Source organism: Eubalaena glacialis, chromosome 5 (genome assembly GCF_028564815.1).
Source record: "Eubalaena glacialis isolate mEubGla1 chromosome 5, mEubGla1.1.hap2.+ XY, whole genome shotgun sequence".
NCBI lineage: Eukaryota > Metazoa > Chordata > Mammalia > Artiodactyla > Balaenidae > Eubalaena > Eubalaena glacialis.
In genome coordinates this window covers 33,030,655-33,058,427 of record NC_083720.1, presented here as the reverse complement: position 1 = coordinate 33,058,427, position 27,773 = coordinate 33,030,655, and the positions used below count along the sequence as shown (strand labels likewise).

The window sequence follows — 27,773 nt, the reverse complement described above, 5'->3', positions numbered from 1 at the left end:
GTGACAAAGAAGGCCAAAGTGTCCAGAGGGATGAGAACAAGATGGCAGTGGAGTGAGATGAGGCTTGCTAAGCCATGACCCAGATATTGGTCTCTGTCGTAAAAGTACTAGGAAGTTACATAAGGATTTTAAAGAGGAGGATGCATCCATCTTAGGGCACAGATCTTTCTTCTCTGCTGGGGATTTTGTTAATTACCTCCAACGCAATAGATAGCACTTTAGTTGATAAATACATGTTAAGAAAAGGAAGAAGAGAGGAAGAAAGGGATGGAGGGAGGAAAGAAGGGAAGGAAGGAAACCTCAGAGAGTGAGACGTATTAGAGGTCCAAGATTTGGAGATACCTCAGTCAAATAGAGGCCCCATCCACTGTGGGGCGCCTCAACTTTTTACAGAGCTTGTCTCATTTTGGTTGTTATTGTCATTTTTATAGATGGGGATAATAAAGCTAGGATAGTTTAGCGACTTGCTTAAAGTGATTCAACCATACCCGCCCTCTCTCTAGCATATTAGTGTGTGTGTGTGTGCGTGCGCACATACACATAAATCTTTTTTTTTTCTCTCCTCTAAGGAGGTCTTGATTGTGATTAAGATTTAAAGTAAGAGTCTAAATAATGGGACCTTGCTTCATATTCTTGAATTTATTGCAAATATTATATTTACTTTTAATTAAAGTTGTTGTGAAACACAGTGTGCCCACAAGATAGCAGAAATACATAATGCATAAAATGCTCTGCATAATGAGGTCACTGAGTCTCCATTTTCCATATGGCTTTCTGGGCAGTTTGGCTTTGAATGTGTTGGCAAGATTCCCGAACGCTTGTCACACGTGGGATTTACAGAAAATTGAAGAGCTGGCTCTGGTTGTAGTTCCTTCAGGTTAAGAGAAAAGGAGTTAATATTATTGACTCCCCCACTGAAGAGAAGATAAAAAGACACTCCCTCAAGATATACGGTCATATTCTTCCTCCCTTTCCCATGTTGCCAATTTGGATTTCACAGAAGCATGACTGGTCAACTTAGAGACACTCCCAGAGTAAAACAAAAGTACTCAAGAAGAAATTTCAGCATTTGACCTAAAACAAATCCCAACTCCTTTCTGGAATTAAGTTGAGTGCTAGGTTCCTGGAGGATGAGGCTGATTTATGCTTTTTTTTTATTCTTTTTTTCTTCAGGAGTCAATTCCTGCAAAGAAGCAGTTTCATGATCTTTGCTGAGAACCGAAGCCTGGCTTTCCTTCCTCTGCCTTTGCTCAAACTTTTAGGCTCTGGTTTCGGACCCCTCTTCCCTCTTGTCTCACACAGCCTGGAGCCATCCCACGTGCTCCCACGTCTTCTCCAGGACTATTTCCCTGAGCTCCATCACTCCTGGGACCTACTCTCTCAGTAGTGCTAAGGCCCCCCTTTCCTCATATATCTGTTCCCACGTGTCCCAGCCCTCCCCTCAGAAATTCAACGTCATGCTGACTCCAGAATTACACACCAAAAAAGCTTTACTCTGAAAATCAATTACATAACTTGGACCAATTGTAGTGTTTAAATGATGGGGTGGGGAGGGGAAAGGATAGTTTTAAAAAAAGAAAGGAGGGATATGTTTTCCCTTCTGACATACTTTCAACCTGTTTCTTTCTGCCCCCTGGCAATAGAAACTTTAAAAGTTTTTGATACGGGCTTCCCTGGTGGCGCAGAGGTTAAGAATCCGCCTGCCAGTGCAGGGGACACGGGTTCGAGCCGTGGGCCGGGAAGATCCCACATGCCGCAGAGCAACTAAGCCCATGCGCCACAACTACTGAGCCTGCGCTCTAGAGCCTGTGACTCACAACTACTGAGCCCACGCACCAGAACTACTGAAGCCTGTGCACCTAGAGCCTGTGCTCCGCAACAAGAGAAGCCACCACAGTGAGAAGCTCGCGCACCGCAAGGAGGAGTAGCCCCAGCTCGCCGCAACTAGAGCAGCAACGAAGACCCAACGCAGCCAAAAAAAAAAAAAAAAAAAATAGTTTTTGATACACTTTGCTTGCTTTAGGTGTGAGAAATATTCTACTGCCTTCTGAAGTAAGGGGAAATAAAGCGACTTGGAATTTACTGGTGGTAGCAAAGGAAAGGAGCTGACAAAAGGAAGACAGGGAGTCCTCGAGAGCACAGAAATATCCCCAGGAGTGTAAACTGGTCAGAAATCTCCTTCACTCTCATAATTCCAACTTTCCTCTCGAATCTACTATGTGGGACCACCCCCCCCCCCCAGGGGCATAAGACCTGGAGAACTTACTATTTCTACTACGGAGCTGGATGTGAAATAAAGGAGGGAGATACATCCCATACAGTTTCAGGGATATTGATTTGGATAGGACTTTATGAAAATCCAACCACTATCATTATTTTCCTTAGAACATTTGTTTTTGAGTTTGGGTTAAACTTTAGTGTGCTTGAGCCAGGTGGCTTGGGTTTGAATCCCAGTTTTACCACTTTAGAGCTGCATGACCTTCAACAGTTTATTTAACCTCAGTTTTCACATTTATGAAATAGGGATCATGTTGCTATGGACTTCACAGAAAACATTTTCTGGCACTATATGAGATTGTTAAATTAAGCCTATAAACAAACATTTAGGAAGCTTTCTGAATATGTGTATAACTGCAAGCATGCAATTGTAGTCCGTTTAGAAAAGAGGGACGGTTACCTATGCTAGGACTGCGGCAGGACAGGCAATGCTGATCATCGGGAAAGTCCTTAAACCATGCAGTGCAGTTGCAGGATTGCACGCCAGCTCTGAACACCCATGTGGCCACCTTGTGCCTAAAGAGGGAGAAACTGGTGGCCAAGATTTACATTTGACAATGTCTCTTAGGAAATCTTGCTATAAAATGCAATTGACCACTTCTTTGAGAAGGATCAGAAAGGTAAATGTTCCAAAATGTTATTAACACAACTATTTGGAAACAGAAGAAAGGAATCAAGGAAGTGTTGTTATGTTTCAAACTTTTAAAATACCCAATTAGGTTTTGTTTTGCTTTGCTTTGCAGAAGTAAACATTTGTTTGGGTGGCCATCTTAGAATCTGTTCTAGCACTGACTTTTGTCACAGTGTGCAAACATTTTCTTGCTTTGTATTTTCTCTGGGTAAACATACAGAGAATGTGATTTTCCATATGTACTCTGTCATTTGCATTGCTTTGGGGGATTTGATTAGTCTGAGATATACAAGGTCCCTAAGTCAGGATAAACCCAGCCACTAACTTTCTAAGTGATATTGAGCTATTCCCTCTCGACATGCAATTTCTTTGTATTACAGATTTACCTCTCCTTAAAAAAAAAAATACCATGAAATGTTCCTCCTCATGTTTTTTATATTATTAAAGCAATAGTGGTTGCAAATTCAATTTAACATATTTCAGAAATAATGCTTAAACAACCTATACCTATGCTCTGCTTAGTGCTGGAAGAAGAAAGAACCAGAAGATTAATGGCGCACTCATGAGACAGGGCAGAGGAAACTTCTGCCCTCCAGATCATCAAAACCAAAGACATGTACACAACTACCTATAATGTAGGCCAGACCACATAAATGTTAAGCAGTGCTTTAAAGTCTTCTGAAAAATAATGCCCTAACTAAACGAAATCACCCTGAACTCTGAGCATGAATGATGCTGTTATTACTTATTTCTACTGTCTTCCATCTATTTTATGGTGTTCTTTGATCCATTCTTTGCATTCTTCTTGTCTGAAAGTAATATTCTTGATATGTTTAATAAGGAGACCCCCTCCTTTGTTCCTAGATGCCTTGGCTGCTGACCAACAAAAGCCATTGAAAGACTTAATGCTCTAAGCTTGGCACCACATCAGTCTGGAAATAGTTTACATGCAGAGTCCTTTGGAGTAAATACTCATTAGAGGTTCCGTTGGCTTATTTGGTCACCCACATTTTGCAGTGGGTGGCCCAGTTGGTATCCTCATTATTTTATTTTCCACCCATGAAAATCATCCAGATGTAGCAACCTGACACTACTCCCTTTGGTACTCTAAGTCCATTGTAATGGAGCATCCATTCCTTTGTGATGCTAGTTAATAGGTTCAGAGAAGTAAGGGTCTCAGACCGGTCATGCCATAATAAATTTTTTGCTAATACACCTTTTTTCAGTGCAACTCCTGAAATGCAATCTGAGTACTTCAAGAGTAATTTGCTAGTAATCTCGAACACCTGAGGATTTAGAGAACTGTCATCTCCCTTCCTCCCTCCCTCCTTCCCTCCCTCCCTCTCTCTCACTCTTTCTCTGCCTGCCCCCCACCCCACCTCTCCACCCCATCTCTACATAAATGAACAAACCAGTTCACAAGGTTTGAACTTCATCAAGGTTATTCACAAATTACAAAGCAGGACTCTTGCTTTTTCGCTTACTAGGTAGATCTTTACTGCTTAGAGCTTCTTGGTTAGTACTTGGATCAGGGAAATGGAGTCTCTATACTGTCATCGTTCTGGGTTTAGCAGTGAAAGTTCTCAAGAAAGAAAAATCAACTAATGTTTCTTGACTGCGTATTAAGTGCAGAGCAAAGTAACATTAAAATACAAGGTGGTTGTTAAACATGCCTTCCTCTTGCCGAGCTTGTATTCTTGTAATAAGGCCAATATAAGTACGTTGGTACTTTCTTCCTCATGATTGTTATGATAAGCATATGCAAAATGCTTAGAATAATATCTACCAGATGGGGTATTTATTAATGTATGGATTAATAACATATATAAAGTTCTTAGAACAGTTGCTGGCTTTTTCTTGTAGGTACCAATATCTCCGAAGCTATTGCATTCTTTTTTTATGAATCAGCATCAATTTTCAACAGGAAAGCATTCAAAGTTTTTACTTTGAAAATTTATAAAACTCTTAAGATTTTTTTCTTAGTTTCCCCTTGGACGATAGGAAATGGAAAGGAGGTGTGATGTTGAAGGATGAGGGAGTGTGAGCATCTAATAGATGTTGGGCGTTATATTGAAGGTTTGCATCCATTATCCCATTTAATACTCAAAATGACCGTACAAGGTGCATATTGTTCTGTCTGTTGTTCAAAAAGACTAAAACTTTTGGGCCAAAAAAGCTAAATAAAGAGCCAGGATTTGAAGGCAAGTTCATCTGGCTCAAAAACTCACGTTTTTCCCATTCCTTGAGTTCTGATTAGACTACTTAATATCATTTTTTCAAAGACAGGAAGAGTGTAGGAAGCATCCTGTCATCTTGTGTAAAGTCATACAGTATCCTGGATTTTAACTGCCGCTAAGATTTAATAACTCTGGGAAAAAACAACCAGCAAGGTATCCTCCTGTGTACCATAAATAGGCCACTCCATGGTAAATTACACACTTGTGACTTATCCTAGAAGGAGCTCCATATCACTGTTGGACACTGTTGCTGACCAAAACCGTGAGGATTTGCACGTGTTCAGGATCTGCTCTGCTAAGTGTGTAACACACTCAGCAGATGCTGTGCTGTCCGCAGACTTACTACCGACTTACTTAAACTCGCTGCACTCGTGCACAGATGCAGTTTCTGTCTTTTCTCATACATCACAGTATCCAGGTGTGTGTTTGTTTGTTAAACCTGGACATTTAACCACATAAGACTTTTATAAGTGGTCAAATAGATTCATATGGGGACAATACATAAAACTAGTCACTTTACTACCACAAGTCTTAAATTACTCATCCACAAACCTACACATAAAATTTCATTTTGGTAGTTGTATTACAGTTTCTGCTACACCAATCTATATTACAGAAAGCTTCTCCCATATAGAATGCAGTAAGAGATCTGGAATAAAATTTTAATTTTAACAACATAATTGCTGTATAGCTATACATGTTTATTTTGTTTCACTATCAATGTGATTTGAAACTCAGCACATTCTGAGGCACTAGCAGTATTAATTTCAATTTAGACCATATGGCTGTATATCTGTAATATCTATACATCTGCATATTTACACATATAGGTATATACTTATAGATATATTTGTGTTTATATATACACACATATATATAATCATGTTATCAAAAATTAAGTTTAAATATTTAGTTTAAATTTAAACTTCTTAATTTTTCTGCATGTTATATACTGACTATATCTTCTTAAACATAAAGTGAAGCCAGTAGAACACATGTAATTTGACTTTTATTCAGCATTACACTAGATATATCATCCCAGAAGTATAACGAGTAATAATTCTGTGAGTGGTTTTTTCTTTGACACAAGTAATATGACTTTTCTATTCTGAATGGTTCACTATGATTAAACAGAATTACATAATAAATTCTTTATAAACAAGTTCATAGAACATTCATTTATTCATCAACAAACGTAAAAACAGACTCTATGTGTACAGGCAAATAAATGTACTGTGGTATTATTGTTGCTATTTTCAATCATGCTACTGACAGTAAATAGGTGCCGTGTGCCGGGTACCACAGCAGGCACTCGGGGAATGCAAAGATATATGAAGGGCAGTCTAAGCCATCATGAAGTTTATTATCTAATAATATTAACTTTGCACTATACCAGTTCTTTTAAAAATTCACAAACCTGGTCTCCTTTTATCCTTACAACAACAACATGACGTAAACATTATTATTATTAAGTGACACGAGCAAGGATTCAATACAGGTCAGGACTCCAACTCTTGAACATGCTGCCCGATTGAGAAAAGCAACAGGGTGAGAAGGATCTGCTCATAATTTTGCTGATGCAAAATATATTGGAATATATATTGTAATAATGGATGGAATCAGAGTAAAGCAAAATTGTGCCCTGTGGATTCATGAAGGTATGGTCTGAATTTACTTTTTTAAGTAAATTGAAATAACAGTCAAATTATTGTGATTTCATGTTGACACATTAGTTAAGGATTTCTAGCCTTTCATTGGAAAAATAAAATTTTTTTAATAAAACATTGCACTTTATTCATTATTCAGTCTAAAATCTTAAAAGCTATTACACAAATGGAAACAGTCTTCCATCCTCTTTAAAGCCTGAATCTTTGTTTGAATTCTTTTAGAAGCTGTTGTGAGTATAGGGTCAGGGTACAAATAGACATCTCTCCACTAGCATTCAAAATGCATTGCTATGCATTTGTTCCCTTTGTATTTGAATCTCTTACTTTTTAAACTATGATGTCAAACCGGTCTTTGTATCATTTCTGAAACAGAGGAGTCGTGTTTTCTCTCCACGCTGAGCCTTTCTTAGGGCCATCATTCCATTACCCTTTGCCTCCTCCATGGTCTTTGACTACTTGAAATCCTGTCTTCCTTTAAGGTTGGCTGCAAAGCCCAGCTTTACGATGTTGCCTACCCATGCTTTTCCATGATTATTCCCAAGGGAAGGGACTGTTCCTCTTCACTGAACTCTTGTCATTTTTTACTTTCATGTATCATTCATTCTCTTTATATGACACTTGTTTATGTATATTCTTATCTCCTCAGCTAAATTATAAATTCTTGGAAATCAAAACTTATGAAGTTTTTTTCTTCGGGATTATAGCAGCAACTAGCACAATGTTGGTATATGCAATAAATATTGGGCAAATCGATAAAAGTGTCAATGAATCAAAACGTATCACTCTAATGACACATTTTGTCATTCTGTTATCACAGTCAACACAACTAATATTTGAAGGTTTGAAGTATTTCAGTGTATGACAATGATAAAACCTTATAAAATGGCATTCATTCTAATCCATGATTATTTAATCTATTTACTTGTCTTCTTCCTCCGTCACTAGGATAAAACCTCTATGAAAGCAAAGACCTGTCTATTTTGGGTAACATATTATTCCCAGTTATTTATTAACTATTCATAGAAGGAAGGAAGGAGGGAGGGAGGGAGGAAGGGAAGAAGGAATGTATAGGATCTATTTGCATGAATTACTGCTCTCAGCACCACTTTTGCTAACTACAAAGTCACCTGTGCCTCATTCCCAAGTTCCTGGTGCTCCTAATACACCAGAACAGAAATAAACCCAGATGAACTGAGGCTGCTGACACTGAGTACATTGTACAGCAAAGAGAGGACTGGAATATTTTACCAGTCTCCATCTGTCTTTTGCTCATTAATTAACATGACGATTATGAAAGTACAAAAATGGGCTAGCAAAATGCTGATTTAGGTGTTTTATAAATACATAGGAGAATATAAATTTGTGCCTTCCATATACACAGTCATCAAACTTCATAGCATGAAGGTGCCAAAACTTCTGTTTACAGAAAGAAAACCAGCTACAGTGAAGATACTGTTGATAATGTAAAGCAGTGGCCAAAAAGAGAAAGAGGAAGGGAGGGAGGGGGGAAGGAAGGAAGAAAAGGCATTATTTCAGGGTTACTTAAAAAATTTGATGGAGAAAGGATACTCTTTTCAACAAATGGTGCAAAAGCAATTGGTTATCCATAAGGAAAATAATAATAATCTTGACCTAAATTGTATACCTTATACAAAAATTCAGTCAAAATAAATCACGGGTTTAAATGTAAATGTAAAACTATAAAATTTTTAGAAAAAAAAAGGAGGAGAAAACTTTGGGATCTAGGACTAAGCAAAGAGTTCTTAGACCCGACACAAAAAAAATATTATCCACAAAAAGAAAAAATGATAAATCAGACTTCATCAAAATTTAAAACTTTTGCTCTATGAAAGATGCTGTTAGAAGGATTAAAAGACAGGTGACAGAGTAGTAGAAAATGTTGGCAAACTACATCTCTGACAAAGGTGTAGTATGTAGAATATGCAAAGAGCTCCCAAAAGTCAACAGTAAAAAAGCAAACAATACAACTAGAAAGTAGGCAAAAGACATGAAGGGATATTTCACCTAAGAAGATATATAAATTGGCAAAATGCATCTGAAGAGATGTTCAATGTCATTGGTTATTAGGGAAATGCAAATTAAAACCACAATGAGATACCAATACACACCTATCAGAATGATTAACATTTTTTCAAATATTAGTGACAACACTAAATTTTGGTGAGGATGCAGAGAAACTGGATCACTCACACATTGGTGATGGGAATTAAAATGCATAGTACTCTGGAGAACAGTTTGGCATTTTCTTAAAAAACAAAAATGTAACTATCATACAAACCAACAGTTGCACTCCTGGACTTTCATCCCAGAGAAATTAAGACTTATGTTCATACAAAATCCTATGCACAAATGCTTATATATTCTTTTTTTTAAATTGCGGTAAAATATACATAACATAAAATTTACCATTTTTAAGTGTACAATTCAGTAGCATTAAGAACATTCACAATATTGTGCAACCATCACCACTATCCATTTCCAGAACTTCTTCATTATCCAAAACAGAAACTTCATACTCATTAAATAACTCCCCATTTCTCTCTCTCCTTCAGCCCCTCATAACCTCTATGCTACTTTCTGGCTCTGTGAATTTGCCTATTCTTGGTAATTCATATAAGTGAAATCATACTATGTGTCCTTTTGTGTCTGACTTATTTCACTTAGCATAATGTTTTCAAGGTGCATCCATGTTGTAGCATATACAGAATTTCATTCCTTCTTAAGACCGAATAATATTCCATGCTTATATATATATATATATACCACATTTTGTTTATCCATTTATCTGTTGATGTGCATTTGAGTTGTTTCTGCCTTTTGGTTATTGTGAATAATGCTGCTATGAACATTGGTATGCAAGCTTCTGTAGCAGCTTTATTCTTAATAGACAAAAACTGGAAACAAACCCAGATGTCTTTCAACAGGTGAATAGTTGAACAAACTGGTATATCCATACCATGGAATTCTACTCAGCAATAAAAAGGATGAACTATTGATACACATAACAGCTTGAATGAAGTTTCAGAAAATTATGCTGAGTGAGAAAAGCCAATCTCCAAAGATTATATACTGTATGACTCCATTTATGGAACATTCTAGAAATGACAGAATTAGGGCAAGAGAGAAGTGGATGTGACTATAAAAGGGAACATGGTAGGTCCCTGTGGAATGGAAATGTTCTATACCTTGACCTCTATCAATGTCATTATCCTGGTTGTGATATTGTACTACAGTTTTGCAAGTTGTTACCACTGGGAGAAACTGGGCAAAGAGTACAGCAAATCTATGTTATTTATTACGACTGTTTGTGAATCTATAATTATCACAAAACATTTAAGTAAAGAAAGGAAGAAAGAAAGGGAGGGAGGGGGAGAGGAAGGAAAGAAGGAAGTGAGGAAGGTGGGAGGGAATGAGGAAGGAAAGAAATCTCACTCAGATATTCAAATATACAATACAAAATCCACCTGAGTCTTTGATCAGGACTCAGTTTAGGTCCCGGCTGATGCTGGATCAGAAAGCAGCCAAGATGGCAGAGCAGAAGGGCCCTGTGCTCACCTCCTCTCACGAGCACGTCAAAATCACAACGATCTGCAGAATAACCATTGATGATGAAGATTGGAACCTACCAGAAAAGATCTTCTACAACTAGAGACATAAAGAAGGGACCAGAATGAGGGGGGTTCTGGCTCCGGAAGATCTGGCACCAGGGGGTCTGGCACCAGGAAGATGAGCCTCCAGAGCATTTGGCATTGAAGGCCAACAGGTCTTAATTGCAGGAGCCCCACAGGATTGGGGGAATTAGAGACTTCACTCTTAAATGGTACACACAAAATCTCATGCACACCAGGACCCAGGGCGAAATCAGTAATTTGATAGGAGCCTGCACCAGACTTACCTGCTGGTCTTAGAGAGTCTCCTGGAGAGGTGTGTGTGGCGGGGCTGCAGCTCACCTGCGGGACATAGACACTGGTGGGAGACATACTGGGGAACATTCAAATGTGAGAACACTCCTGGCAGCTGACATATTGGCTCATTAGTGCCAAGACCTGGACCTACTCAACAGCCTGTAGACTCCAGTGCTGGGACACCTCAGCCAAACAACTAACTGGGTAGGGACACGGTCCCTCCCATCAGCAGACTGGCTGCCTAAAGATTAAAGAGCCCACAGCTGCCTGCAGACATGCCCCTAGACATGGCCCAGCCCACCAGAGGGCTAAGACCCAGCTCCACCCATCAGTGGGCAGGCACCCTCCCGACAGGAAGCCTGCATAAGCCTCTAGACCAGCCTCACCCACCAGGGGCAGACACCAGAAGCAAGAAAACTATGATCCTGCAACGCAGGCCAGACCATACCCTGGGACTAGCTGGGCCCTGGCCCACCTCACAACCTTTGGGACACCCCAGACCTCCTACCCAACTGTGTCAGGAACCCCCCACCCCAATGAGCTGAAACAAGCTCTGGGATCTCTGGGTCCTGTAGCCAGACTCCAGGAACCAGCTCTGCCTGCCAGTAGACTGGCACTAATCCCACGTTCTGGCTTCACCTGCCAGTGGGTGGGCAATACCCCTGCACTGGGTCTTCGGGCACCCTGACTGCCCACTGGTGAGCGAGCACTAGCCCTAGGGCCCCCTAGGGTTCTGCAATCAGCCACCTTGTAACCAGACTCTGCTAAACAGCAGCCAGCAGTATCCATACAAGACAGGGCCTGGCAACCAACCAGACTAGGAGCCAACCAAGCCTATCAGACTGCCCACAAAGTCAGCCTGCCACCACAGAAGGACCCACACATCTTAGGGGAAACCCCTAGAACTTGGGTGACCAGAGGGGAGTGCACAGCTGGGACCCATAGGGGCCACTTCACCAAGGTTGAGAAATGTAACCAACCTACCACATACATAAAAATACCAATAGCAACTTAGACGAAATGAGGTGGCAGAGGAATATGTTCCAGATGAAGGAACAAAATAAAACCCCAGAAGAAGAACTAAGAGAAGTAGAGGTAGGCAGTCTACCCAAGAAAGAGTTCAGAATAAGGATCGTAAAGATGATCAAAGAACTTGGGAAGAGAACGAATGTACAGAGCCAGAAGTTAGAATTTTTTAACAAAGAAAATATAAAGAACAATCAGAGAGGACAAATACAATAATTGAAATGAAAAATACACTGAAAGGAATCAATAGGTCCCAGTTAGCCAAGCTTCCTCCACATTGCCCCCTAATGGTAGCTCAGAGTCACTGTGTGAATGTTAAGATATTTCCAGAATAGAAAGGGTGATTTCAATATCAAGAGTGTACTGCACACAGTACAATTATAAAATGGCACAATTTAAAATTTCCCTCAACCCATATTTATTTGCAGAAGTCCCTGAAAAGTTTTGACAGGCATTATATTTTGACACTATGTAGAAGTGCAGCAGGAGTTTCTCTTACTAGAGGTGTGTTATAGAAGCAGAGGGCATTCTCTGGTTCCTCTTGATATTGAATGAATATTTTGATTTTTACTAAAAATTTCCAATGAGGGAAATAACTTCGAGTCTTATGTTAATTGTTTGAGGCCTTGCTTTAAGGATGCTAATCATTTAGTTTTAATGGAAGACATTATCGTGAAGTGAAAGCAGAAGTTTGAAAAAAAATAATAAATACAGTTGGTTCCTTTTAAGTTCCTGGCACTTTCGTTCAGTTCGTAAGCAATTTCAGGCCAAGTGTAAATAGAATCTCTCTTAACGTTCTTTAAAAAGTTACAAATTTCAATGTAGATTCGCAATCTTAGTGTGGGATAGCAGTTTACCACAGAATATTTTCCTCTGTAGACTGATAGTTCAGAGAAGTGTTCTAGACTTTCTGTTTGCACATAGCTGGAAAGACTTATTCTCTCTCACACGCACACACACACACACACACACCCATCAATGAACCCACGTCAGAAGAGTCTACAGTCTCTCTAATTTGAAGCAGCTGGTGCATTCTAAATATGGAGAGCCCAAGCTTCTAGAATCATCAGTACCATCATTAAGAATCAGAATCCTTGATTTAAATGTTCTTTATTATTCTCTTTATAGGGGGTTTTACATCACATGGCTGTTAGCTCTTCCCCTATTGTTCCGAGACTGTCATGCATAAATGTCAACAAGAGTGTATTTCATTCATACTCTAAAATTAAATCCTTTATCCCACGATTAGCCATAATCACGACCACATATGACTATGATTTACCATAACTAAAATAGATGGCGTGGGATTTATTGTTGGCTTATGTTTGAAAAAGTGAAGGCAGATTTTTTAATTAAATAATTGCATGCTAACTATTTGGGACATAATTACTACTTATTTTGTTTTCCATATATATCTATCTAGTTAGCAAATTGTTACAATGCCCCCGTTAGTAAAATCTGAGGGACTGCTCTGTTTGTGTGCGTGTGTGTTTAAAATATGCTCTGAGAGCATAATGAGAAGAATAAACTAAATCATGAATTTTTTCTTATTGATAATTTTTAAAAATTATCTTTATTGACAATTTATATGTACTGTTACTGTGTGTACCTATGTCAGTGATCTCATTTGAATGGCATAATGACTCTATAAGTCAAGAGAATATAAAATACTTCATTTCTTTTGCTAGTCCAGCACCCATATCCCTTTCCTTGGTAACACCACCCTGATGTTTTATTTAAGAAATCAGCCTCCCTCATTTACTACAGTTTGTCAGTGGGGGCACCCTTCCTTCTCCTGCCCTCCCTTCATGAAGGAAAGGAAGGCAGGACCTCAACTAGGCCACTCAGACTCCTTCTGGGAATTTGCATCTTGAGTAAAAAATCCAAAGGATGAAATTTTATAAGAGGTCTTTTATTTTGGCTGAGGTGCCCTAATAAGGCCCCAAAGGTCTTGTTTTCTAGAACCCTGGAGTGCCATGGGTTCATGCTCTTCTGAGGCTCAGTTCATTCCTTCATTTGATTATTTCAGCTTTCTCATATCCTTACAATAAATTCCTTTTTAAAAAATATTTTGTATAGGTTGCTTAAGAGTTGGTTTCTATTGCTTATACCTGAAGAACTCTAACTGCCATGCTGTTACCTTCTTCCTGCAGACAAGGAAATGGAGGTGCAGAGAGGTATAGGAACTAGGCCACAGTCACACAGCATCTAGATAACACAGCTGAACTCAGGTCTGCCTGCTTCCAAGCTCTCTTTTAATCCCCAAGTAACACTGCCTCTGTTTTCAGTTTTGGAAGAGTTTAGATGAGAGCGTGTCTAGATGGTCACACAGTCATATTAGATCAGACCAAAAATATAAAATGGATAAAGGAAGGAGCATCCCTTTCTTTGTTACATTTAATCAGATAGTCACTATTTATTATGCACCCAAAGAATTCCTTGCACTAAATAAGGAGTACAAAACCATGACCAATTTTGCAGTGATTCTGGCGGTTCCTGTAATTCCCTTTTTAGTGTTTAATGTCGCACAGCTGCGCACAATTCCAGAATTAACATGGGTTCAAGTACAGTCCCTACCTGCACTTAAAAACACATTTTTATTTCACACCCATTTAGCTAGGGAGGATACAGTGAAGTCCAAAGCAACAAGTGCTAACATGTGTGTAAACATCACTTTAAAACTCCCATGAAGAATTACAGTGTAGGTCAGAGTCAAATGCAGGAGGATCAAATTATGCATAGATTGAAAATAAGAATGGGAGGCAGCACTATGATGTTTTCAACCCCAAGCTCAAGGACCTTCGTCCCTTGTGTGATTTGGGTACAGTTTACATCTCTGAGCCTCTCTTTACATCCTTTCCCAGTGTCATTAAAGGGAAGCAAGACTGTCTAATGGTCCACGTAGCACTCTGATTAAGGATGGGGCGAGACTGCGCTGGGGTTGGCGGTGGGCTCAGCAGAACGCAGCCTGCCCAGATCAGCTTGATTTATCCCACCAAACCTCTGTCTCTGCCTTCCTGCAAGTGACCTGACAAGCCTCCGCTAGAAGCTCCTTTTCATGGAATTTGTGAGCTATGGTCTTTTCTAGGTCTGTTTGAAAGTGTTACCCGTGGGGCTGTGGAAGAAATGGAATGTGGTCTGGGAGATTGGATAGATTGGATAATCTATCAAAAAACTTTCTGGCATCTGATAGCTGCTTAACAATATTAATACTTCCTTCCATTCGGGAAACATTTTTGAGGATTACTCTACTAGAGCACACTGTAAAAATTGTTTAGGAAACATCTTTAAAAGCCAAGTGTTGCCAAGCTAATAGTGCCCACTGAATATATGTATCCCCCAAAGAAGCCTATTTTTTTTCTCTTCAAAAACAGAGTGGTGATTTAACTGACAAGAAATAAAATTAGTCACAGTTTTCCAGTTTTTTTTTTTTTTGGTTTTAGTGGAATCAGTTAGGGTTCCACCAGTCAAAACTGATGGCATATTTAAGCTGTGTATTTGAAGAGTATAAAGGGGCTATTTACAGTAGTGTGGGCAAGATTTACAGCAGGAATGTCCATTAGTGGGAGCCACATACTAATTTAGAATTTTCTGTTAACGGCATTAAAAAAGTGAAAAGAAACAGGCAAAATTAATCTTAATGATATACTTAGTTTAACCCAACCTATCCAAAATATTATTTTAATATGTAATAAATATAAAAAAGTTTAGTAGGTTTTTTTTTTTCATAGTAAGTCATTGAAGGACTTCCCTGGTGGCACAGTGGTTAAGAATCCATCTGCAAATGCAGGGGACACAGTTTTCGAGCCCTGGTCTGGGAAGATCCCACGTGTCGCAGAGCAACTAAGCCTGTGCTCCACAACTACTGAGCCTGCGCTCTAGAGCCCGCGAGCCACAACTACGGAGCCCATATGCCACAACTACTGAGCCCACATGCCACAACTACTGAAGCCTGCGTGCCTAGAGCCGGTGCTCTGCAACAAAGAGAAGCCACTGCAATAAGAAGCCCGCGCACTCAAACGAAGAGTAGCCCCTGCTCACAGCAACTAGAGAAAGCTTGCGTGCAGCAGCGAAGATCCAACACAGCCAAAAATAAAATAAATAAAGTCACTGAAATCTGGTGTGTATTTTACATTTACAGTCCATCACAGTTTAAATAATAAATTCTCAAGTAAAATATAGTCCTACCAAAATAATAAAGCTGTGTTTAATGGGAAAATGTTTTATACTGTCTCTGGCTTTTTAATTTAAATTTAATTAATTTTAACTAAATAAAAAATTCAACTCGTCAGTTACACTGTTATGTTAATCACATCATCAAGTGATCAATAGCCACATGTAGCTGGTGGCTACCATGTTAGATAGTACAGGTTTAGAGAAACAAAAGAGAAAGTGCAGTAATCTGAGGTGAGCAAGGCAGGAAACCATTATGTCTCTTAAGCCTGAAGACGAAGTGGTGGTTGCAGGAACCTGAATAGTGATGCTATGTGAAGAGAGTCCCCTCCATATACCTTTGGTTAAGGCATATAGCCGGCCTAGATGGCCAAGTACAGAGGGAACAAAAGGCGTAAGTGCCTGGAACCACACACCTCCAGGAGCATGCAGGTAACCCAACTTGCCAAAAATGAAAGCCCTGATTTGTAACATGTGCTCATGGCCATGGTATAAATTCTCCAATCACAGCTGAATGAAAGCTAACAACATGATGTCACTGAAGGCAGAGTGGGGCCAGGGGAATGTCTCCGACAAACCACAGCATCTCCTCCTACCACGCAGTCTCCTGACTGGTCTCTTCTGATGGCCAGACTCAACTGGGAACCAGAAACGAGGGTACCCCTGACATATTTCTTGTAGGTTAGCCTCCTGGTGCAGTAAACAGGTTGGAGAAGGATCAGGAAGCGCACGTGGGAAATACACTCAATGTTCAAAATAAAGATCTATCTTTTTCTCTTTTCCTTCTGCACATATAGAAGAAAATGACCACAAGGAAGCTGAAATCTATGGCATAGACTTTGAAGGCAGGATATTAAATAGAATAGGCATCAGATTATTTCTTTTTTAGATTAAAAAGTTTTGTTCTCTGTGAGTATAGAATTTATGCAAAGGAAGAATGCCCTTCCAATATCAATCCATGGTGGATACCACTTGGGAAAAATAATTAATATAGTCTCACAAATTATGAGAGAGCACATTTCAGTTTTTTGCAATGGATTAGGAAAAATTTTTGTGAAAATAATTTTTACAGTTATTGAAATGGCACTTTTTTGGTATGAGACAATGTGTTTATACTAATAATTATTCAGTGTATTGACCAAATTGATGTGCTGCGTAGATAAAATGTGGTTCAGAGTTAGTTATTTCAACCTCCGTTTCAGGAATCACCCAGGTTTGTACGCCCATATTCTTCTACAGCTGTCTTCACCCTTATACTTCATAACCCTTCCAATGCCTCCTTCTGGCTCCATTCCACTGCAGTACGAATCCAGGCCCTCATCCTGCTGCACCCCATGCCTCTGTATGGCCCTCTGTCTCCTCCCTTTCTTTCCAGATTACCCCGCCTAGCACCACTGGGTGATTCTTGCTAAGACACCACTTCTTATGTCATGCCACTGCTCAAGAACCTTCAAGGCTCTCTTTTGACTACCAAGACAACGCCAAATTCTTGGCCTGACCTTCAGAGAACCCCATAACTTGAATTTAACCTACATTTCTAAAGTTTCCTATGAGCACTCTCATGCAGCCAGATCAAGTTCTTGCGATCTTCAGAACACGGGCCCAATTTGCCGCAGTCCTTTTTTCCATACTGACTCCTTATTTTCTTCTGGCCTCCAATACACACATGTACAGATGCACGTACACACATGTGTACGTCAGAATACGACTCTTCTTCATCTGTATCTTTCCAAATCCAACCCATCAATGAGGTTCCTCATCGGGGCTCAAACTTTTGAAGGCTTCATGACCATTCATTCTACATCCTCAGCTTCAAACCCTGTACTCCAGTGATAGTTCATTCCCTTACTCATTTTGCCACTTGGATCCTCTAACTCCAGTTGTTTGCATGGCCAACCTTGCATGGCTCCTTTTGGTCTCCGTCCTGATGCTAAACTCTAAAGTGATCCCATGGAGCCAGAAAGGTGATGGGATTTTGAATCTAAATCACTTGCTAAACCTTTCCCCAGAGTCCTGAGTTAAGCAGCAGGCTGTGAAATACCAACAATTTTCACAAGTAAATGTAACAAGATTACCTCTGCTTGAACAGACTTATCCTATTATCATCAGTTACATTCATGGTGCTAGTCTGCCCTAAGCCATGGAATCACCAGATCATTAGATGAAAGATTTGCATTAGGAAATAGCAGATATGCTCAAAGGTTTGGGTCGAGTGCCAACCTGTAGTTAAGCGCCAGACTTTCCCTCTATGTATTTCTGCATTGGCAAACAACTTTCTGATTGGCACGTGGAATGCAGCTTTGCTCACCTGAGCCCAGTGTCCGTGGTGTGGTCTATAGAATCACTGGAGTAACACCCCTCTCCACCTGCTGCCCCCCTCCCCACCTCCTAGCCGTTAAAGATTTGCCCATGGCTTTGCGTCTGAATTCAGGCTATTACTGAAGATCTGGAAGAGCAATCCTCAATCTTTACTCTGTGGCATGTCAATAGGTGTTAGTGGCGATAGGAGTATATATTAAAATAAATTTTGAATACTCTGGCTAGAACAAAGATAAGTTTCTTTACTGCAGAAATTCTCAGAGCCTTTACTAGGCTAATTTGAACTATGAATCATTAAAAAGAGAATACAGTAGGTAGCGTTTACACATACATTTGAGTAGAAAAATCTCCTCCCGACCCCCACTTAACTCTGGGCCCAGAACATGAGAATTTACCTCATAGGGTTGCTGTGAAGATAGAATTGAGATACTGCATGGAAAGCACTTAGAACAGTGCCTGACAGACAAAAGCTCTTTGGGCTTATTGCTATCATTGTTATCACATAGCTGTTTCAATGAGACCTCACCAGGTGTTCCTGTGCCCTCTGAGAAAGAAAGAGTTGCATATGGATTGAATGGGGATCTTTTCAGGAGCTATGAATATCTCACATGGATACTGCACAGAACCAGTATGGATCTCTCTTTGGGTTCCTTTCAATCAGAAAACGGTTCAAGTGCAAAGAAGTTTATTCTTTTCCGTTCTTCCCAAAGCCTGGCTAAGCAGGGTTCAATTAAATAGCATGGAATAGCAAGGGTTCAGAGCATAGCCTTCAGAGTCTTGCTTAAATCTTGACTCTTCCATTGGTGACCATGCACCCTTGGGCAAATTGATTAAAGGAGCAATGCCCAAAAATCTGTAAAATTTTAAAAATAATGTTTATCTCTCTGGTTGTTGTCAGTAATTCAAGAGATTGTGTCTGTGAAGTACTTAGCCCATGCCTGATACATGGTAAAATATGCTCAATAAATGGAGGTTCCTAATCATTCTACTAACAGACTAATTTCTCTAGTTTATTTAAACTGTGAAATTCTAGTTAACTTTGCCCACGTAATCATTGCCACAGTATCTATGAGGACCCATTCGCTTCACACCTGATCGATATTTAGTAAATATATTGGCCACTTGGATTGGTGACTGATTAGATTGCTGGATTAGGCCCATGAAGCCTATTGGGTAACTCCGTGACGTTAGGGATTGAAGGGGGATGCCATATAAGCTCTCAGGGATCACTGCTCCGGGCAGCTAAAACAGGCAAGCTAGGTTTCTTTGAAATCTCTGAAGCAATTCTGGTACCCCTTTATTTTTTAAAACCTATAAATAATTTCTAATATCATAAAGATTTTTAGTTCCTAGGTAAAATAAAAAGTATTCCCAAGTTCATTGCTTTGATTAGGAAGGTTGTGAATATCAAAGTTATTCACAATCCAGTGGTCGGAAGCTCTGGGAAAAATAATTTTAATTTTAGATGTTTCATGCAACGCTGCGAACGTTCTCTCTCCTGTTTGGGCAAGGAGAAAACTGGCAAGCGTTGTGAGATGGGGAATTTATGTGAATTAATGGAAATGTTGCGGCTGACCAACAAAGGAACTTCCCCAGCCAAAATCAAAACAAAGATATTAACTTGGAAGGGGGAAAAAAGGCTGCAGCATAATAATATCATGCATGGAAACCTTATCTAGTGGTTGAAGTAATTCGGTTTGAAGAACTTAAAGAGCATTTTGTGGTTTATGGAAACGGCCAGCAGACACTGTATTTAGCAGCCTCTCCACTATTAAGTTCTCATACCATCCTCTCCTCTCACCAAGTGGGGCCATTTAGCTTCCTTTATCCCTGGATTGTTACCAACCTAAGACCTCATGAGGATAAAAGCCAAGCTATGAGAGTTTGCCATGCAATGCCCTTGCATTGCAGACTATTTCCAAAGACCAATGTGGCCACAACAGATCTGAAAGTTTGCTTACTTTCACTTAAGATAAATTTTCTGAGTTCATTTACACAATTTCAGTCCAAGTTGTAGACAGATCCCTCTTCCAAAACAATCTCCCTCTCTCTCTCTCACACACACACACACACACTCACTCACAGATGATCCTCATAACAAGTTCACAGTTAAAGTTTATAATAATTCTGAATTAGATAAGAGTGGGTTATACTGAGTGAACCAGATATTGCAGAAGAAAAATAATTTGAGGGTTAGAGACCAATTCTTTTTCTCTTATAATTCAGCACCATGAATTTTTTGTGTAAAAAATAGGAAAGTTGCCAGGGAAGAAGACACTTTGCTAACGAAATTACCAGATTAACCCTTTCGTGGCTACCACTCGCCCCGTCTGGCCCCCAGCTGCTCTCCTTTGAAGTCCCAATGCTGCTCTGAGGACCGTCTTGCTGACTAACACAAGAGCTGACACAAGAGCAAGTACTACAAGGGCTCTTGTTTGACCAACACACGGACACATGCAGTTAACTGCTCAAACAGCTTAAGACACTAGGAGTTATTTCCTCATTTATTTTTCTAGTAAAATACGCTGTTATTCTACCATGGAAAATTTCTCAGGATTGGTATATTATTTTATCAAAAAATCTGGCTTCATTTGTTATAGATAATATTATTAATACTATAATATTATAATACTATTATAATTAGTACATTAACAGTACTAATTATATGTAAACTAAAATTATTACCTAAAATATTAATTTCCTATAACCCAATTTGTTTCCTTTTTTGTTTCCAGAATTTCATAATATTAAATATTATATTGAGATTCATTATAGTCCTAATGCCATTTTCTAAGACGTTTTTGAGAATTAACAAGTCAGCAATTAAAATGTATAGTATTTTTGTTAATCCTTTTATTTCACTTTTCTTTAGCTATAGACATTATTGTAAATATATTGACCAGAGTTCTGAAATTCTTTTTCCTACTTCAAGTACTTTATATAAAAATTTATAATTTAAAATTAAACTTTACTCAGAAATTTCACCAGTGTTCCACTCATTGACATTTTTTTTCACTTTCAGATTAGATAAAAGCCTCAATGGATGTTCTATTATTTTTCATGAAATAAGAATGAATGAATTCATTTTCCTCTTGCTTATTCACGTTTTGCTGAAGAAATTTTTAAAAAACAAATTCACCAATATGAATTTTCATGATCCTACATAATGTAGGAGAGAAAACAAATCATTCTCATGTGCAGAATAAGGTCACTATGGAACAGGATTCTATGTACCTTTAAGTACCCTTTAGCCATGAGAAATGCAAAAGAAATTTTACTTCCATATTTTTACTTAATTAGCCATCTGTCCCAAACTCTTAATTCTGTGATATTCCTTAAAGTGGGGGGAAAGTGCTGAAGAATAAAAAAACCAAAAAAGTCTACTTTGGAAAGCTTTCATTTGTAATGAAAATCAAATAGAATGTATAGAGACAAAGTTTATTTGTCATTCCAGATCTTCAGAGTCACAGAATCTCTTAAATGATAAGTGTTCAGATACAAAGCTGGCCCCAACTGCAACGATTTATAGATCAGATTTGAAAAACAGTCTATGATTCAATTTATGGAAGACATAGAATATGCAACTATAAGGAAAAAAGTATAAACTTAGAGATCTCTTGTTTCCAGTGCTCTGATCAGGATTCCATTCTATTTCCAGGAAAGGTAACTGAGCACCTCTCATTTTAAGTTTGTAAGATTGTAAATTTAATATGCTATCAAGAAAAGTTTTTGAATGAAGTTCTTTCGAGCCCAGAATTCTATGGTAAACTATGAAATCAGGTGGATGTTGAAGTTGACAGATCTTGGAAGCCACAACTACCCTCACCCTCCAAGACAACAAAGAAAGGGCAGGATCTAGTGATTAACCTCACACACAAAATTACTGAGCCATGGGATGCAGACACGTTTTCATAGGTCCTTCGGTGGGCTGTTTTTTGTAGTCTAAAAACCAGTGAGATGAGGAAAAACAGCTGCACAAGATTGGCCCTCTCCTTTCTAAGGCAGTTGTGACAGGAATAAAACTAGTAGGTTTCCCTGCTTCTCTGAAAAGTGTCTGACACCTAGTTTAGCTTTTTTCTGTAGGCCAAGGTTAACTCTGAGTTAACTTTGACTAATAATAAATTACATATGATTTTGAAAAGAAATCATTGAGTTGAGAGGAAACGTAGGAAGTTTCGCCATATTTATATACTAATATATATTAAATATTTCCTACAAATTGGCACACAATTACCTTTAGAACATTCCTAGAGTTCTATAACACAAAACAGCCCATTTACTTTCATAAAATCTCTGACTTTTAGAAAATTTTACCTTAAACAAAATTCAAGTTTAATCTCTGTAATGCCTACCTAACCATTAGTCCCAGTTCTTTCTTTCAGTTACAAAGAATAACTGTTTCCATCGTACTAGCTATATAATACAAGAACTCTTTCTGTATCCTCACCATCTAGCACAGGGTCCTAACATGTAGCACCTCCACATCAGCACTTAAAATATTGCTAGACATTCTTCCCAGGTTAAAAGTTTCAATTATTTTATTTGTTCATCCTCTGAAATGGTTTTCAGATTTTTTATCAGCCAAATGCCACATGTTTTGGTGGGAATATATAGAACATATTTATGCATATAATGTCAATATGCAAATAGATTCAATTCCTCCTGAAATATAGGAAATTACCAAGAGTATCAACAAGTTTATCTGGGGCCAATCAGCTATCCAGACACTCAAGAGATATATTTTTTAATTTCCTTAGCGTTCAATTCTTCCTTTACCATGCCAATGAAAAATCTTCCTTGTAATTTCATACAGAAAAAAATTATTGGATGACAGGAACACAGCAAGTCCACAAACCAAAACATCCATTATAAAGGTCCTGGTAGCTAAATACTGATATTTCTTCTCAAAACTTTCCAAGACTCAGGTGTATTGAAATAAATATTCACGTCTGCAATTATGTATGTATGTGTAATCAGTTACTCAGACACTTTTTAATGGGCATTATATCAATACTTGTCCTTCTCATTTTAAATAGTTTCTTCTTTTTCTCTTTTATGGTCTACCAAACTGCATCTGACTAAATGTACATATTTAGTGAAAATGGATTCCATTAGAGTGTAATGTTACCCAGCTATTGTTTTCTTCGGGAGGAAATAATGGAGAGCATGTCCAGATGCTTAATATCAGGCTCCTGTTTCTAGAATTACAGTCTTAAAGATGTCAGGACTGTTCAAGAACAAGGATGGTCCAGAGATTGTTCAGCATATGAAACACCCTTTTTGTGAACATTTAAGCAGGTGAGGGAGGAGAATGCTAAACAACTGGGAGAGAGAACTTGAAATATTTAAGCAAAGGACTTTTCTTCCTTCTCAGCTGTCAAGACATCCTGTTTTTCCATGAAATAAATGAATCATATTTTCTGATCTACTTTGAATGTACTGAGTTTTTCTGGTCCATTCTGTTTCAGTCTCACAATGTTGTAGCCCTCCGTCTGGCCACAAACAAGTTATTTTGCTTGCATCTTTTCTGGAAGAAGAGTACATTAAGTGTACCCACATTTTTCTGACAAAGTACTGTAATCACTTTGGTTATGCAAGGGCATAAAGGTATGTTTACCTCCCTTCCTTTACTCCAGTAAAGGGCAGCTCTCTGAGATGGATGCCACCAAGCAGTTTACAATAAATCTCGTTTAACACAGTAGCTCTAGTCAAAAGAGAATAGTGATGTAATTTTAAAAGAAAATCTTCAATGTATTCTCATGTAAAGGGAACAGTTCTACAAAATATTAATAATACTTTTCACAAGTGTATGTTCAATAAATTTGTTGTCAAATTTTCTTAAGATGAGCCATATACAAATAGCTACAGCTAATCAGAAAAACTGTCCTAATGTCTTAGAGAGAGAAATCTGTTTATTTGTACTAATTACAGAAAGCATTAAATAGTACTTCAAATTGATGACCATATTAGAAAGCTTACATGTGAGGCAATAAATCCCAAGTATAATCACATAAATTGATTATAAGTATGTGATTTTGCAGCTGATAAAAATAGCTTCCCGAATACTATGGGAGAAACTTCCAGAGGAACAACTGAAGCATTAAAAATGAGGGTCACTGAGTTAACCAAGATGCATAAAGTAACTCCTTAGAGTCATCCACTTTAAGTTTCTTTAGGGTAAAAAAAGCAGGAGTTGGCTTCAGGGAAAGCATACCAACTTTGGAATCAGAAAGACCTGGATTAATAACCTGACCTCAGAGTTTAGCTTTTGTGTCCTTAGGCAAGTTACTTTACTTCCCTGATGATAATCCTAAGCCTACCTTCCAGAGTTGCTATGAGAATCACAACTGAAATACGTAAATCACCTAGCACAAGGCCTGGGCCACTGCATGTTTTAGGGTTTTAAGAATGCATTAGATGTGACCCTACTTTATAAAGAAAATCTTTAAATATATATGTGTGTATGTGTATGTGTATACATACATATATATGTTTATATCTTTTTTTTAGAGGACTTCTTTTTCTAATTCAATCTTTATTTCTTTAGTTCGAAAGTATATGGCTACATAAAAAACAAATAGCTTGTTAAAAAAATCTAAGTCAAATTTTCATATTTTTTCATCTTCTTACTTTAATAGTGTATAGACATATGTACAATATAAATTTTAAGTATAAACTGGAGTATTTTCAATTGGTAAGAGTTCAGCTCTTCAAATAATTCTGGTAGAAAGAAGTGTGCCTGTGAAAGGAAGGGGAATGTTTTGAAACCTTATCACTATGAAAATGAATAAATGTGATAATGAAATATGTAATATGAAAAGAAATACGTAAAGAGATAAGAGCAGACATATTTGCAGAAAAGGAAAGTGTGTAAAGGGTGATAAAATGAAAATATAAACATCAACAGGCCAAAATATTTTAAAACAATGCATAAGTTTTATAAATAATCAAAGATAAAAACCCACTAAAACTTACTTATTGGACTTAAGATTTGCTATATATCTAATAAATTCTTACTTTTAAGAAGAATGGTCCTTGATTAATGGCAAATTTGCTTTTACTATGGAGTTTTCTTTGCTAACATTAACAGACTGGAAAACCACAGTTTAACAGTTTTGAAGTGATGTTAACGGCTAGAGATTAAGTTACAGTGTTTCTGTTTAATTCATCAAAAATATAGCACTCATTTCAATGAGAATAAAGAATGCTGTTTATAAGTTTTAGACAAAATGATTACGGATTTTTAAATCTAAGCAAAACTTGCACCATCCATTTTTTTTTTAAAGTGTAAAGGGTTTTTTTTAATTATGTGTAACACAAAGTTATTTAAGTCAATAAATTTTTAAGGAATTTCACATGTTCTGATTCTTTCCACTGCCAATCACCTTAGTTCCTCCAAACTCATAATCTTCAAGATAAAATAGCCCTTTCAAAAAGAAGTTATCGTGTGAGTCAGCCCACAATTCTTTTAGTTAGGCTTCTTTGATCTCCAATGAAATATGGACACACTTCAAAATTCCCCACCTGTAATCTTTGGGATCCAATTTCCTCAAGCGATTTACTTTAGGACCATGTTTAGGGTCAGGCGATGGATCTGCCTGGTTCTGAATTTGACACCCTCTAAAAATGTATTAGGTTCAAATCATATTCACTCCTAAGCCATCACACCCTAGAACAGTACAGATCATTGGGATATGCCAATACCTAAGATAAAAAGTTTGTTAGGTTTTTCATAGTTTACTTGGCAGCTCTGTCTTGTAGTTCTTTCCCACAGATCTAACAGGTAGTTCTATGAGTAAAGGAAACCACACAGTTAATCTATGAGGCGTTTCCAACGATGTAGGTTTATAGAAAAAGCCCCATCGGGATAGACCTCAACTGCACCATCCATTTTGCAACACTGGACACTAAACTGCTTTTAGCACCTGAGACTTGACTCAGGATGGAGGCTTCTATTCAAGGAGAAAAAGGGCAGTTTATACCTGCGTACCTCAATTTGTTATTTGGTAACTATTCGGTGTCTTTCTGTATGCTAGTCTTTTTTCATCTGACTATTTTTCCTATTTCATATGGTAACAGAGGTGGCCTTGTACCAGATTTCCTAAATTGTGACCCCTTTGAGATAGAGCGCACCCACATAAGTCAAAGGACAAAGAGAACGAATGGTCCATTATCTGCCAGACTCTTCAAATGTACTGTCTCATAAAATCCTCTTGCACTGAATATTATCTCAGTTTTACAGATGAGGAAACTGAAATTTGAATTCAGTCTCTTGTCCATGGCCATACAGCTAGGAAGTTTAGATCTCACTACCTTCAAAATCTGTGAGAGTAGAGGTAAGTAGTTATTCTCCGTTTCACAACTACCTGACATGTACTAACTGCAGCTGGTTCTAAGGTTGTAGATGTGAAGCTTCCTGGGAGAGAAAACCCAGGTATGACTGGTCTGAGGATTGACCTCTTTTGATTTTTCCCCATATCATATGGACAGGGCTCTTCTCTCTGCTAAAAACAAAACAAAACAAAACAAAAAACCTACCCTCTGTTTAGAAATATAAAGCCCCAGTGCAACCAGGTTTTACAACTCTCCAGCATCGTAAATCTATACAACATACAAAGCTAAGGAATGCCAAGGATTGCCAAGAGCCATCAGAAGAGGTGAGAGAGAACCCTTCCCTATAGAGCCCTCAGAGGCGGAATGGTTCTGCCAGCGCCTCAGTTTCAGGCATCTCCCATCCAAACCTGTGAGAGAATAAATTTCTGCTGTTTTAAGCCACTCACTTTGTTAAAGCCGCCCTAGGAAATTAATAGAGATCTTGGTAATCCTAAAGGCTTTCCTTTTCTAAGAATTTTCTAAATAAGCAACTTAACTCTTATATGATGATATTCGTGCTTTCAAGACTAGATTAAGGAAATAGGTTTTTTAAGGCAACAGAACTGGGGTTTAAATTAACTGGTACTGATTGCTGTGAAGATTAAATAATATCGTTAAAGCTCTTAGCCCCAAACCTGGGAGGTATCTCTTGCTCAGTAGCAACCATACCTTCTGTTTCTTTTTCTTCCTTCTTATCTTAGATTATCTGCAGGTTTTAAGACCACACAGGGCAGAGAATCATGGCTTGCCACCTTTCACACCATTTGGTGCGTTGTCTTGTGTGTTTACAAAAGAATGGACTGTTATTTTTTTAACCTAAGGGAATGAAAAGTTATTTGTTTTCCATAGGAAAAGCATATAACAACGCATTAAAGAAATTTTCTGGAACAGTTAGGAAAAAATAAACATTTTAATTCACAACAGAGAAAAATCATTGTCCTTTGGAATGTGAAAGCCTTATCATTACATCATTACCTTCAGTGGATTACTGCAGACCTCAGCCCTGGAAAACCCTCTGGTCTTTGCTGACAAGAAATACACTCACCCAATCAAAGATAAGCAGGAAGTGAAATGTTACCTACCATGAAAATCTTACTCTGCACTTAATTTTTTGCACTTGGTACATAATGACTTTTCCATCTTG

The 27,773-nt window shown here is 38.2% G+C and overlaps 1 protein-coding gene and 2 non-coding genes across 3 annotated transcripts in view; 1 reads left to right on the top strand and 2 right to left on the bottom strand.

Annotated features, from left to right (window-relative positions):
* DKK2 (dickkopf WNT signaling pathway inhibitor 2) overlaps positions 1-27,773 on the bottom strand; it is a 104,710-nt gene that overhangs the window by 45,199 nt on the left and 31,738 nt on the right. The window lies entirely within an intron of this gene.
* On the top strand, positions 12,291-12,406 carry LOC133092838 (U5 spliceosomal RNA). Its single transcript, XR_009701189.1, has one exon. It is a non-coding gene; the product is annotated as a U5 spliceosomal RNA (small nuclear RNA).
* Positions 26,005-26,135, bottom strand: LOC133092819 (small nucleolar RNA SNORA18). The gene has a single exon (XR_009701174.1). It is a non-coding gene; the product is annotated as a small nucleolar RNA SNORA18 (small nucleolar RNA).